At 54.0% G+C, this 15,142-nt stretch overlaps 1 long non-coding RNA gene across 1 annotated transcript; it reads right to left on the bottom strand.

Annotated features, from left to right (window-relative positions):
• Window positions 1-1,676: 1,676 nt before the first annotated feature.
• On the bottom strand, window positions 1,677-6,227 carry LOC135979068 (uncharacterized). Its single transcript, XR_010596392.1, has 3 exons — window positions 4,821-6,227; window positions 3,923-4,333; window positions 1,677-3,248 (listed from the first exon to the last, which is right to left on the bottom strand). It is a non-coding gene; the product is annotated as an uncharacterized LOC135979068 (long non-coding RNA).
• Between the last annotated feature and the right edge of the window lie 8,915 nt (window positions 6,228-15,142).

The following is a 15,142-nucleotide window of genomic DNA, read 5'->3' as shown; positions in this document are numbered from 1 at the left end:
TACCAGACCCTTTATTAGTCAGTCAGCTGAGAGGGTGCTCTACTCGGCTAGTGCCTGAGAAAGAGACACACCTTACAAGCACAACTGGGCCCTTTTTATACAGAGAGACAAACAACTTAGCGTGTCTAAATTCTGCTAACCTATGCATTGTTTAAGTTTAGTCCTAGTAGTAATCAGGATACATCTGTTTAGCTTCCCGTCCTTCACATTCCTTTCCCAGGGTCCGTCCAACCCACTCCCCTTTGCCATATATCTTCTATATACATCCTGTATACGTGTAGCTTCATGCATGGGAAACAACAGTGAAAGCTAAGATAAGGATATTTACTGGGATAACAAGCAGAAGCCGAGAAAAACATGTTTTTCAGTTTTTGGGCCTAACAACAGGGACGTCTGTTTTCTAGTGAAATCAGGAAAAAGAAAGGAGAAAACTCAAAAGAGGTTCCTCCTGGCGCTCACGTACGTGACCCCTAATACTCTCTCAGTCCTCAAAGAGAGACCTCGAGAAGGAGACTTGCTGAAGGAAAGCTACAGGGGACTCAGAGGTTTCCCTGGCCCTGCGCCCCTGTCCTGCCTGGCTGATGTCAGCATCTCTCTGTGAGGTTGCCACCTCCCCAGCACCTTTGACCAATAGGCTGAGGTCCTGCAAAAGGCCTTTGTGATGTCACTGCCACACCCACCCCACCCCTGCAGTGCTAATGTCCTGCCACAGGCCAGACCCTTTGGAGGTTTGAGCTACTCCCTGTGGATCACCCCGCTCAATGAGTGTTCATTCTAGGAAGCAAGCCGGCTAGACAGTAAAACAGCAGAGGCTGCTCCCAATGCTACACTCGGTTTCTCAGAAATGAGTAGACTTTATGGGCAGAAGAGACCGTTAGAGCATCTAATCTGACCCCCTGCATATCACAGGCCTTTCTGCACCATATGGGGCAGGCAGAGCTCTGCCTGGGCGCAGGGGGAATGGGATGGGGGTAGATCAAGGAAAGGGGGGAGGGGAATGGGTGTGAGGGAAAGAGCTCCTGTCCCAGATGAAGGAATTTGGGGGCAGAGGAAAGGACCCTGCTCCACAGAGAGGGGAGAGGGTTTCTGTGAGTGCCAGGGGGCTCCACTTCCCCTTCCACTAGCTCCCCATTTACAGAGAGCCAGAGCAGTACCTGCAGCAGAGAGCGGGAGTTGCTGGTGGCCTCAGAGGCACAGGCCCAGCAGCGCCTCGGGCACCTGGTGCAAGTGCCGCATGATACGGAGCTGGCGATCACATTGGCCGTGACATCCTCCTGCTGCAAGGGAACGAGAACCTGTCTGAGACTCAGACGCCTCCGAGGAATCAGGGGGGATTAACGGCCCCTGGAACCAGCAGCATTTCCACCCAGCCCCTGCCCACCTCTGAGGGATGGATTCCCCCTCCTGACCCCCAGGATGGAGTCTTGTTGTCCTTCCTAGTGACCTCCAGTGCCAACCCCCCTCCTTGTACGGGGAGCTCCTGCCACTTCCCCCTCAGTGCCCCTGACAGCTGTTCCACCTCCAATCCACAGCTCAAGTTCTCAGACCCCTCTCCTCCAGCCCCACCCAGGTTGGGTAGGGAGGGGACTGTAGCAGGGGGGCAGGAGGGATTCTGGCAGCAGTGAAGTGGGATGTGGGGAGGTTGAGACCTTTCCCCAAGTCACCCCCATCCCATTTCCCTTTCCCCAGCCACTAATGCGGAAGCCGCAGGATGGCAGCCCTGGTGAATGGGACGGATCGGCAGCCCCTGCTGACTAGGGTTACCATACGTCCGTTTTTTCCCGGACATGTCCTGCTTTTCGGCAATCAAACCCCCGTCCGGGGGGAATTGCCGAAAAGCCAAACATGTCCGAGAAAATGCCGGCCGGGCACTTCCCCTCCTGCGGCTGCTCTGCTCCGCTCCTCCCCTCTCAGACTTTAAGAGCCGAGCTGCCCGAGCCAGCGCTACTGGCTTCGGGCAGCCCCCCCTGCCTCCGGACCCTGAGCCACGGGCCAGGCACTTCTCCTCCCCGGCTCCAGCTGAGCTGCTCCGCTCCTCCCCTCTCAGACTTTAAGGTTCCAGGTGCTCTGGGGAAGCGCTGGCCGGGGGCGCAGGGTCTGGGGGCTGCCCGGCAAACCGTGAAGCCGGTAGCGCTGGGGCAGCCCTTTCCCCATGGCTGGGAGTGGTAGGGAGGAGGGGGCGGAATTAGGGCGGGGAAGGAGCGGAGTTGGGGCGGGTCTAAGGGTGGGGAAATGGGCGGGGCCAGGGCCTGTGGAGGGTCCTCTTTTTTTATTTATTAGACATGGTAACCCTACTGCTGACTGAATCCTCTTGTTCTCTCCAGAACGGGTCCAGGCTTGCCAGCAGCAGGACAAGCGTCCCCTGCCCATGTGCCTCAGCCCTGCCTGGTCAGACGCCATCACCCGTCAGTCCTTGGCCTCCCAGGCTGCCAGTGATGGGAGCAACTCTGGGTGGTGGCTCGGGTGACACAGACACCAGACCACTAGGAATTGGGTGTGGCCCTGTGGGACAGGAGAGTCTCGCAGAGGGCACTTGGGGGACTCTCCTGCCCTTCCCAAGAGTGATAGCACCCTGTCCTAAGAACATAAGTCTGGGATGAGGCAAAGCTTGTCATTAATTAGTCTGGCTAAAGAGCTGGGTGGAGCTGCTCCGGGGATAAGCTGGCTCGCTCCTGCTCATGTAGGCGAATTCATCTCCCTTCCCAGGAGCACCTGCTCTCCCTTTCATTCCCCACCAGGCTCCTTGTGCCAGGCCCCACAGGATGGGAATGAGGCCTGGGCCCCGCCCCAATCTCCTGAGTCTAATGCAGCTGCTCACCTTGTCCCCCATCAGCTGCTGGGTTTCCCCCAGGAGGGAGTAGATGACAGGGAGAGAGACACACACACATTTGTCCTTCTGGTTGCAGGGCTTGTGTCCTTCCAATCCCATTGGTGGCTGCACAGTGGGCAGAGTCCTCGCTGCGTGCCCGGCCCAACAGAATTGCAGGGCGTGGTGTGGAACACAGAAAGAGATAGAGAGACTCATCCTCCAGCCGGGGTCAGTCTGAGAGAAATTGGCTGGGGTCCCAGTCTCACTCTTCTAGCAGGTGCCATTTCCCAGCTGGGTTCCTTACCCCACTGGTGCAGCAGCAGCTGGTAGAGCCGGTTACCCCCTCCCTGGCCTGCCGGCTGATGTCCTTGGCTGGGTCACTGACGGACAGAGCCAGCTGTGCCATGTGGTGACCCATCCTGGGGAATTCCGCTGAGTTCTAATGGACGGGAGAGGGAGAGGGGACTCCATCAGCATTTTCCTGTCAGCTCCCAGTCCCCCCCGGGCCAGGACTCTCCTTCCCCTCAGCCCCTCTGCAGGAGATGCTAGAGCCAGACCCTTAATTTCCTCTGCCCCCAAGGAAGCCTGGAGCACAGGGCTGTGGGCAGGGCCCTCCATGAGGACTTGCTTCCCCAGCTGCTCCAGGATGACACGGAGGCATGAACCTGGAGCACAGCCCCCTTAAAAGCCCAGAGTCACCACTTAACTTAGACAAGAAGAACTTGACTCAAGCCAGGCTCACTCTCTGCTCTGACTCTGCCCCCCCAAAGAGGAACACTCCTAACCCACAGCCCCTGCAGCAGCAGATCCTACAGCCCGTCGGAGCCAGCCCACCTACCCCTGGAGTCAGGAAGCTGGGGTCAGAGGTCACTTATGTCAAACTCGGGGAGGGTGATGGTGGATCTGAGCAGGGCCGTGCTGCTCTTAACGGCCCTGGCTCTCTCTCGCGGCACCCTGGACACGATCCAGTAGTTAATGTGCTGTGGGGAAAGGAGGCATTGCACTGACTGCCCTGACCAAGGATGCCCACTGGGGGCCTGGCTAGGAGGACTGACTGGAAAATGGATCTAAGAGTGAAGGTAAAATTGCCCCCACCCGTCTCATCGGGCTCACCTCCAAGATGTACTGGAACCTGTCGGTGTCTGGGGACGCTGCCAGCAGGTTCCCCAGCATGGCGTCCAGGAGGTCTGGCAAGACCCTAGGCAGATCCTGAAAGCAAGGGAGAGCCATGGGTCAGAGTTAGGGAAACTGGGGCTAAACTTGCCACAGGATGGGAAGTGGGGTCTCCGGGAAGCACTGGTGCGACCCCCAAACACATATCCTGGCCTCTCTCATTCACATCCCACTGCAGGCAATTAGCAAGGATTCATGGCAGGATGACAGCTGGCTCTTCTATCCATGACTTTAGCATGATCTACCTGCACTTGGGTGGTGTCCTTCTCCATGTCCAGGGTGAAGACAGCGTGCAGGGCAGCTCGGAGGAGGTGGGTCTCCAGCTCTGGCTCCACGGCAGGTGTCATGGTGCTGGCAAGAGAGAGGAGCCGGTATTAGACTGTGCAGTGCGGGGATGGGACTGGCACCAACACGCAGGTGAAACTGCAGGGAAATAGGCACAGGCTGGCAAGAAGGGAAACTGAGGCACCGAGCCAGGGAATGACAAGGCCAAGGTTTCTCAGACAGACAGTGGCAGGGCAGGAATAGCACCTGTTCCCTGGACCCTGCTGCCCCTCCTGTATCTGATCCTGGGAGTGAGCCTCTCCCCAAAGCCAACTCCTTCAGGAGCCCATAGCAAAGAGACCCCCCCAGACTGTCCTGGACTCCCTGAGAGGTGCCTCCCCCCAACTGGAGCACCAAGGACCAAAGTGGCAGCATCTAGTGTCAGTGGGGTTCATGTGGCTCAGGCCAAACCCCTGGGCTGGGGACCCGCCCGCATAGCACTGATCGAGGGCCTGGGCCCAGGGTGTTCACAGCCCCGCCTTCACCTCTCCCTGAGCCCAGCCTGACTCCTCACCTGGAACAAAGCTGCGGCGCCCATCGGCCTCGCTGCTGCCCGAGTCCCAGTCACTGCTGCTGTCCCATGGGGAGCGGGCTGAGCTGCTGGTGGTGGGACAGGGATCCTCCACCTCCTGCCCTGGGGAGGCTGGAAGGTCCTCAGTGACCGGGCAGGGCGATGCCTCCTGCTGGGAATCAGGGCTGGGCTCCTGGGGCCGCTGCTGCCCACACAACATGCCCCAGAGTCACCCTGCCCGGCTCCCCTCCTGCGCTGGGTCCTGCCTGCCCAGCCGCAGCCTGGCCCAGCTCCATTTCGACCTGGCCTCTCCCACCTCGGCGCCTGCGCTGGGAGCGGGTTTTCTCCGCCAGAAGGCTGGGCACTTCCACCTCCTGGCCTGGCCGGGAGCTCCTTCTCCGCCAGTGGGGACGGAGGAGCCGCTGTGCTCCTGGGGAAGATGGCAGCTGCTTCCCTCAGGCTCTGGGGCCACCTGCAGAGCCTTCTTCCTGAACATCCTCAGGAGCCTGGCCATCCTGGAACCGAGCGGGGAGCGGGCATGAGTCTGGGGTCAAGGCAGCCTCTCACTAACCAGCCTGTTTGGTCCCTCCCCATCCCTGCCCCAGCCAGAGCAGCTCCTCCTCCCCCACAGGGGTGCACGTAATGCAGTCTACACGCACTGGCAGGAGTTCATTGCATGATCTGCTTCCTGCTGTTTGGTTCTGGGCTGTTGGAGTACGGGCTTGCAACCATCTGTGCACACATATTATACTAATTGCATCTAGACCACATCTCCCTAGTTTGTTTGTGAGAATGTCCTTATTAACACCAAGATGGATCACATCTACTGTTTACCCACTTCCACTAGGCCCGTAACCCTGCCAAAGAAGGAGCTAGGATTGGTTTGGAATGATTTGTTCTTGACAAGTCCATGCTCACTAGTCCTAAGAACCGAATTGTCCTGTAGGTGCTGACAAACTGATTGTTTAATAAGGAGTTCCAGTATCTTTCCAGGTATGTTAATGGATGGGAAGACGTTCTTTTTCAGGGATCTCTGACGAGAACTGGGGCACAGCACTTAGTTTGTTGAGGCCATAAAATGGAGACAGGCACCTCTTCTCTTCTCCCAGCACCCCAGATACCTAAAAGGGTGGGACTCACATCCCTCAATGGGCTTTAAAAAAGACAATGGTTACAATGTGGCCCCAACCATTTCTGGTTTCTGCAGACTAGATGTTTTAGCAAAGTTTAGAATTCCTTGGTGCTCAACACCGTGAAACTCCCCTTTCTCCTTCACAAAGGGCTTTAACGCCCCTTATCTCACCCAGGCTCTCGACTGCCCAAAGTTGGAGAATTGTCCCTGTTCCCACTGCAGAGCACCCCCCACGACACACACACAGAGTCCTCCTGGTGGTGGGAGGGGAACAGAGGAAAGGACAGAAGACGTAAGAGATGAAGAGAAAGGAGGGAGGGATGGAGGAAAAGGTAAAACAAAAAGGACAAACCCTAATGTCCCCAGTGATTCTAAGGGACAAAATCCCAGGTGGGGAATAAAATTCGACCACCTTAAGCTAGTGTTTTCCATGCCTAGAATTCAGCTGGCGCCAGATGCATCAGACTGAACAGGTTCCAAACCTCTCGGAGGCTCTTACCTTCTAAACAGGGATGTCTGTTTTCTAGTAAAATCAGGAAAAAGAAAAGAGAAAACTCAAAAGAGGTTCCTCCTGGCGCTCCTGTACGTGAACCTAAATACTCTCTCAGTCCTCAAAGAGAGACCTCGAGAAGGAGACTTGCTGAAGCAAAGCCACAGGGGTCTCTGAGGTTTCCCTGGCCCTGCGCCCCTGTCCTGCCTGGCTGATGTCAGCGTCTCTCTGTGAGGTCACCACCTCCCCAGCACCTTTGACCAATAGGCTGAAGTCCTGCAAAAGGCCTTTGTGATGTCACTGCCACACCCACTCCTCCCCTGCAGTGTTAATGTCCTGCCACAGGGCAGACACTTTGGAGGTTTGAGCTACACAAAGAGGAGACACTTAGATCTCAAAAATTAGATAAGATGTTTCAGTCTGAGCTAAGTAGTTGCTGCTCTTAACAATTGCAACATAATAAAATACAAATAAAATAGACTATTTCAGCCATTCTATTATGTCATAATCTGATCTGAGTAAACACAATAGGACACCTCATCTTATGCACTGCTCCTAGTGACACTCTCCAATAGATCCCCATCCTCCACCCGCCGGGAGGTAGGTAGGGGCGGATTGTTATCCCTACTTGAAAGAGGGAGAAGCTAAGGCTGAGAAAGGAGAATTGACTTGTCTTAGGTCACACAGCCAGTCCGTGGCAGAGTTGGGAATAGGACCCAAGAGCCCTGATTTTCAAACTAACCATCGGATCTTGAATTTCAGATATTGAATGATCTGAATAAAGTGCTCTCAAGTGAGTTCCAGACCAGCAAGAGTTCATAGTAATTATTCAGCAAGTATTTTAGGAGAACTGGAATGGTAGAGAAAATAATGAACTGCAGAGAAGCAGCAAAATTTGTCGAACATATGACTGGTTATGACTATTTACTTGGTCTTAAAAGAAAACAACAGGGACCTGAGTCTCCTCCCTGTCAATAACCCCCTGCTCAGCCAATCAGGGTAGAGACCGAGGGGCGGGAGGATGAGGGTTCTCACCAGAGAGCCCAAAGGATGGCCCAGGTCACCGCTGGGGATCACAGTCTGAGCACTATTTCAGCCCCACATTTTTCAGTGGACCTCCCACAATGGGAGTTGTAGAGCACCCCCCACGACACACACACCCATCCTGGTGGTGGGAGGGGAACAGGGAAAGGACAAAAGAAGTAAGAGATGAAGAGAAAGGAGGGAGGGATGGAGGAAAAGGTAAAAGAAAAAGGACAAACCTTAATGTCCCCAGAGATTCTAAGGGACAAAATCCCAGGTGGGGAATAAAATGTGACCACCTTAAGCTAGTGTTTTCCATGCCTAAAATTCAGCTGGCGCCAGATGCAGCAGAGTGAACAGGTTCCAAACCTCTCGGAGGCTCTTACCTTCTAAACAGGGACGTCAGTTTTCTAGTGAAATCAGGAAAAAGAAAGGAGAAAACTCAAAAGAGGTTCCTCCTGGTGCTCACATACATGAACCCAAATATTCTCTCAGACCTCAAAGAGAGACCTCGAGAAGGAGACTTGCTGAAGCAAAGCCACAGGGGTCTCTGAGGTTTCCCTGGCCCTGCGCCCCTGTCCTGCCTGGCTGATGTCAGCATCCCTCTGTGAGGTCACCACCTCCCCAGCACCTTTGGCCAATAGGCTGAGGTCCTGTAAAAGACCTCTGTGATGTCACTGCCACACCCACCCCTCCCCTGCACTGCTAATGTCCTGCCGCAGGCCAGACCTTTTGGAGGTTTGGGCTACTCCCTGTGGATCACCCCGCTCAATGAGTGTTCATTCTAGGAAGCAAGCCGGCTAGACAGTAAAATATCACAAGCTGCTCCCAATACTACACTCGGTTTCTCAGAAATGAGTAGACTTTATGGCCAGAAGAGACCGTTAGAGCATCTAATCTGACCCCCTGCATATCACAGGCTTCCTGTCTACCACAATAGCTACTTTTGGGGCAAACACATTCCGGAAAGGCATCTAGTCTTTATTAATGACATCAAGAGATGGAGAATCCACCACTTTCCTTGGTAGCTTCTTCCTGTGTTCAATCATCCTCGCTGTTGAATATTTGTGCCTTATTTGTCATAGGAATTTGTCTCTTTTCACCTTCCAGCCATTGGGTCTTGTTCTGCCTTTCTCTGCTAGACTACAGAGCCCTTTAATACCCAGTATTTTCTCTCCATTAAGGCACTTCAATGAAGTCCCCTTCAATCTTCTTTTGATAAGCTAAACAGGTTGAGCTCTTTCAATAGCTCACTAGAAGGCATTTTTCTCCAGCCCTCAGAACATTTGGTGGCTCTTTGCTGCCCCAGCTCCAATTTCTAGGACCATCTTTTTCAAAGGAGGACACCAAGACTGGAGGCAGTATTCCAATAGCAGTCTCACTGCTGCTGTGTCACCTCCCTATCCTACTCACGGCTCTGCTCCTACGTCTAATGATGGCTTTAGCCCTGTTCACCACAGCATCACACTGGGAGCTCATGTTGAGTGGCTTCTCCACTCTGGCCCCTAAATCCTTTTCAGAGTCACTGCTTTCCTGGATACACGTCCCCATTCTGGAGGTGTGGCCGGCGTTCCTTGTGGCTACATATAGGACCTTGCATTGGGCTCTGCTCAAACTTGTTTTCTTTGAATGGGTCCAGCTGGCCGAATGAGCCAGATCGCTGTGTATCACTGCCCTCTCGCCATCAGGATTTACCACTCTGCCTGTATTTTGTCACCCCCCAATCTTATCCGCAGTGATTGTATGTTTTCTCCCAAGTCATTGATAACAATTATTTTAAAAAATTAGTCCTTGAGAGCTTCTTCAGACCCTTAGTACCCAGGACCTGCTCCCCACAGCACAGTGAGAAATGCTGTCCAGCCCTGCTTGTACATAGGGGATAAGCACAGAACAAACGTACCTTTAGGAGCTGTGTTGTCCATAGGCTCTGAACAACATGTTGGGGGTCAGCAGATTACAAACGCACGACAGACCTGTAGTGTAGACAGGTCCCAACTGTGTCTCGGTTTCCCACCCTGGAAAATGGGGAGAACAAACAAAACCTTGATTAGCTCCATTTGATAGCTGGGGAAACCGAGGCACCCAGCGGTGCAGAGACTCGCTCATGGTCCCAAAGCCAGGAATAGAAAACAGCAGATCTGATAGCCAGGCCTGGGTCCTAGCCCCAGTTATCCTGGCCTTGCTGCTCTAAGTTTAGTCACAGCCTCCATGTCTTTCCCCCCGTGTCCCTTAACCCCACGTCACTGCAGAAGAGAGATTTTCTGGTAGCCAGCTGGCTCTCCTGCATGTGGATGTCGTTCCAAAAGACGTGCTCTGGCTCAGTCCCATGCTATGGTTGGCTGAAGGAACCACTTGGTCACATTCTAGGCCCTGAGTTATACAGGAGGGGCGACTAGATGCACAGAATGGTCCTTTCTGACCTGAACCTCTACATCGCTGCCAGGAAGAGAACTCTGGACCTATTTTCTCTCATTCACTTTCAGTCGGAATAATTTCAATCCAGGCCAAAGGATTTCCTCTTCCATTGTGTCTTCAGCACCTTTGGGAGCAACCAGTTACTGTTACCCACAGGTTTCCAGTTTCAACCTGTCCCAGGGTGAGATGGCCAGGAAAGGGGTTGGAGCTGAACTGCACCTGGCCCAGGTGATGCAGCTCCCAAGGGCGAAGGGAATAAGTGTGGGGGTCACGTGACAAGACGCAGCCTGTGACTAGGACCCAGGCCTGCTGAGAGATAGAAGGGCAGCCTGTGCTCAGCCAGGAGAGAGACCCCAAGGGAAGCAGGCATGGGAGGGGCTTGGAGCGTCCTTTAAAGGTCAGGGACAAGCTGGGAAGGGGCCAGGCTGAGCACTAAGGACAAGGCCCTAGGAGGGAAAGACAGGGCAGTATAGGAGATGGGGCAGATAGTCCAGTTGGTTTCGGCTCCCAGGACCAGACACCCAGAGGTGAAGGTGATTGTCGGGGCTTCTGTCCTTCTTCCCCAGTGTAGATTTGATAGTGGAGAAGACTGATGCCGTAAGGGGGAAGTGAGTTACCCCAAGGTCACCCAGTGAGTTTATATCACGAATGCATAGTCGGAAGGATCCAATAGAAACATGGATTTTCCAGTCTCTTCTTTCTAGGAGTCCCCAGGGCTAAGGTAAAACCCCTGCGGCCCCTCCCCATTCTGCTCACCTCCAAGATGTGCTGGAGTTTGTCTGTGCTGGGGGGTGCTGTCAGCAGGATCGAGAGCTCATCATCCATGTTCTCTGGGCAGGCCTTGCTCAGAGCCTGCCAGCGGAGGGAGACCAGGGTTCAGGAGCCTGCATTAGCACCGGTGTGCCATTGACCAGGAGCTGGCTGAGGTAAGCACCGCCTGGCCGGAGCTCGCACCCAGAAACCCTGCCCCAGGTCGGAACCCCCTCCCACACCCAAATTCCCTCCCAGACCTCACACCCGGCACCCCAACCCCCTGCCCCAGGTCGGAACACCCTCCTGTACCCTAATCCCTCCCAGACCCCACACCCCCACCCGTACCCCAATCCCCTACCCCAGCCCTGAGCCCCCTCCCGCACCCAAACTCCCTCCCAGAGTCCGCACCCCAACCCTCTGCCCCAGCCCGGATCCCCCTCTGGCACCCCAAACCCCTAATCTCCAGCCCAATCCCAGAGCCCGCATCCCCACCGGAGCCCTCACCCCTCCCTGCACTCCAACCCCCCAGCCCCAGCCCAGTGAAAGTGAGTGAGGGTGTGAGAGCGAGCGACTGAGGGAGGTGGGCTGGGCTGGAGTGAGTGGGGGTGGGGCCTTGGGGAAGGGCATGAAAGGGGTTGGGTCAAGGGCGTTTGGTTTTGTGCAAGTAGAAAGTTGACAACCCTACTTAAGGACCTTTGAAAAGCAGCCTCCTTAGCACCGCTCCTGATACCAGGGGCCAAGGCGCCCCCGGACATGAGAACCACAATAGGCCAGAGCAAAACGCTGCGTTAGAAATCGGAGCTCAGACTGCCAAGCGAACGATAGCTGACAGACAGGAGATGCAGGTATTAAGGTTGTGCTTTCAGCCAGCAACTGGTGTTCATCCGTTTGCACCACACACACACCTGTAGCCAGGGCCACTATTTCCTTGTCTGTCTGCCTGTTTAGCGTCTCTCGGTCCTTACTGTGCCCATCACCGTGGTGTCTGAGTGGCAAACCAAGGGTTTGACGTATGCATATGAAACTGCCTGACTGGAAGGACGTGGTTTGGGGTGGATCAGTGACTGCTGGGGCGATTGGTGGCAGAAGGCTCTGAGGGCCTGGCTCATTCCGACCTGGCTCATTCCAATGGCTTCTACAGCTGAGAGCAGCCCAGTCTCCTGCCTGGGTCCGACGCAAACCAGGAAGTACAGGACCACGGTTAATAAGAGCAGCTCAAAAGATCATTTTCGCTGAGCCCAGCCCTGCACAGATTTCCAGCTTAGGTTTGCATTTTCAGCAAAAGTTCTTCTTGATTATTTTCTCCCAACCCACTTCTGCCTCCATAATAGCCAGCCACCCCGTCAGTCGCATCCTGGGGCGCTATAGGGACACGCGTGTGTGCGTGTATGTGCACGTCTGTATAAATATGTATGTGTACATGTGTGTACGTGTATGTGCACATGAGTGTGTGCACATGTGAGTGTGCGTGTGTATGTGTGTACATGTGCCCCAGTCAGATGTATACATCTGGATTTCCTTTGAAAGAATTTTCAAATTGAGCTGATCAAGTGCAATGGCAAAGCACCCAATTCCTCTGCCCCCCAACTGCCTTCGCTGCTTTAACGTACAACCTGCTCCGCTGACACCTCTGACTCCTGAAAGCCCTAATGCTCCCGGGGAGCAGGCCGTACCCTGCCCTGCCCTGGCTGCCCCGGGTGTTACCTCGGAGGGAATCGTTCCAGATTCCAATGGGTGGCAAGTCCAGGGAAGAGCCTTATCTGGGGGGAGGCTGTACCAGACCAGCCCGACCCAGGCAGGCTCCCAGGTACTCTCTGCTCGGGGCTGATAAGGCTTCTTAGCAGTTTCTCGCCAAACAAATTCCAGTTCAAGACACCTGAGAGCTCCACAGCAGGGCAGCATCCCCAGAGCGCAGCAGGGCGGGGGTTAGGGGGAGCAGTCGGTAGCAGCACCTGCCCCTCGTACGGCAGGAGCGAGAAGTGCCAGCCACGTGCTGCCTCCATCCCCAGAGGCCAGGTGAGAGTGAATTCCCACGTCCCCGCACGATTGGTTCCGTCACTCTTCTACACTTACATGGATTTCCAGTGTCAATGTTTCTAACATCAGCTTTGCCAGCTCTCCTTACACCTTTGTCTGCTAGAGCAAAAACCTGAAATGCAGCTACCTCCTCCTGCTGGGTGACTAGAGACCTTAATGACAGAGCTCGGAACTGCTTAGTCAAGCTGACTAGCTGCAGCCCCTCGGGTTGCCTGCTCGAAGGTGTGCTGGCCAGGCCACAAGTCATTTCTGTGCCTCTTCCCTGCTCCTTCTCAGCATTTGAACATCATTTGACTAGTGTGAACAAGAGTCTATACTGGGGAGAGCCCAGGGTGAGAGAGTCACTAGACTCTTGTCAAGGCTGCTTCCCCACTCTGAACTTTAGGGTACAAATGTGGGGGCCTGCATGAAAACTGCTAAGCTTAACTACCAGCTTAGATCTGGTCCACTGCCACCATTCCCAAGTGGATTCCCTTCCCTGGGAAGCCTTGAGAAACCTTTCACCAATTCCCTGGTGAATACACATCCAAACCCCTTGGATCTAAAAACAAGGAGAAATTAACCATCCCCCTCCTTCCTCCCACCAACTCCTGGTGGATCAAGTTCCAAACCTCTTGGATCTTAAAACAAGGGGAAATCAATCAGGTTCTTAAAAAGAAGGCTTTTAATTAAAGAAAAAAGGTAAAAAACATCTCTGTAAAATCAGGATGGAAAATAACTTCACAGGGTAATCAAACTTAAAGAGCAATAGGCCAGAGCAAAACGCTGCGTTAGAAATCGGATTCAAAGTACAGCAAACAGAGGTAAACACTCTAGTAAAAGGTACATTTACATGTTGAGAAAACAAAGTAAAAACTAACACGCCTTGCCTGGCTGTTTACTTACAAGTTTGAAATCTGAGAGACTTGTTCAGAAAGATGTGGAGAACCTGGATTGATGTCTGGTCCCTCTCAGTCCCAAGAGCGAATGACTTCCCAAACAAAGAGCACAAACAAAAGCCTTCCCCCCACCAAGATTTGAAAGTATCTTGTCCCCTTATTGGTCCTTTGGGTCAGGTGTCAGCCAGGTTATCCGAGCTTCTTAACCCTTTACAGGGAAAAGGATTTTGGAGTCTCTGGCCAGGAGGGATTTTATAGTACTGTACACAGGGAGCTGTGCCCAGAAACTAGCCCCAGGTGGGCAGAGGATGCCACCGAGTATCGTTCTGAGCTGGTGCGTGTGTGACAGAGACAAGCCGGGCAGTGCTGCCAGGACACGGAGGCAGAGCAGGAAAGCCGAGCAGAGCCTGTGAGCATGGTGTGATCGTGGGAGGAGCATAGAGAGCTTTTGGGCCAGGTGCTGGCTAAAGAGGCTTGGAGCTGAGAGCAGGGAGGCTAATCCCTGCTGTTGGTTCCTGCTGTGTTTGGAGAAGCAGGACTCTGTATGTTCCTTGTCAATAAACAAGACATCAAAAAATTACCAGACTCCACTGCCAATTTCTGCTCCCCACTGGAACATCCCCAGGGCCCCAAACTTTGACTAGCCCCTTGGGTTGAAGAGGGACACCAATATCTTTATTGTGTGGTTTCGTTGCACGTCTATCTAATCTCAGTGGTTCATCAGCAACTAATTACTGTTGCAATGTTTTCTCATGTAATAACCATATTTATTAAAAACACAGAGGGCAGGTTTTTCAACCCAAACTCACCACTGCTAATACATGCAGGATTCAGATGTAAAGTCCTGGCTTTGAGTCATCCCCCATTTAAATGCTCAATGACAGTTGCTAGAAATCCAGTGTCATGATTCATTGATCACTAATGCCGAGGGGCAGTGGCAGGGCTGGGAGAAGCAGAGGTTAATGTGGGTCTAAAGTCGTAGTGAGTGACATGGCTTCCAGCGAGGCAGAGTGGAAGTGGGGGTCCAGTTATACACACCAATCACACTCTTCGTGTCATTCGAACGCACCGGCGGGGTCAGCTCTCAGCGTTTATTCCAGGGGATTTACTGTGCAGAAGCCAACAGGAAGGGAGTGAGCAGAGTGGAGGCATTGCAGGGACTGCACTGGTTAGGTGGGGGATGGCGCGCCGTGTCTGATCTAATATTGTCTCCCCTTCTCAGCGGCGCCGGCTCCCAAGGAGGATGGGTTCCTCCTGCCGGACCCAGCACACGTCTGTTGGCTTAACCAGGATGAGGGAAGACTTGCACTCCCCACTCTGACAGAACCCTGCCCAGTAGATGTAGCCTTTCCCATTGAGCAGGACGTTCTGACACTTGTCGTACCACCAGCCTCCATAGCTACTTGCGCAATTCCCACTGGCCTGGTCCTGATCCTTGTCACTTGTGCTGAACTTCATGTTGTCGTGTATGCCCCCCAGGCCGGAGTGGTAGGTGGTGAGATAGTCCTCGCCGTCCCCAGAGTACCTGCCCAGACTCAGCGGGTACCCGCTGGGCTCATCCTCGACACTGAAGATGTCGTACTCTGCGTAGCGGGTG

This window comes from Chrysemys picta, unplaced genomic scaffold (assembly GCF_011386835.1).
Source record: "Chrysemys picta bellii isolate R12L10 unplaced genomic scaffold, ASM1138683v2 scaf634, whole genome shotgun sequence".
In the NCBI taxonomy this organism is placed as follows: Eukaryota; Metazoa; Chordata; order Testudines; family Emydidae; genus Chrysemys; species Chrysemys picta.
This window is presented reverse-complemented; position numbering and strand designations above follow the sequence as displayed.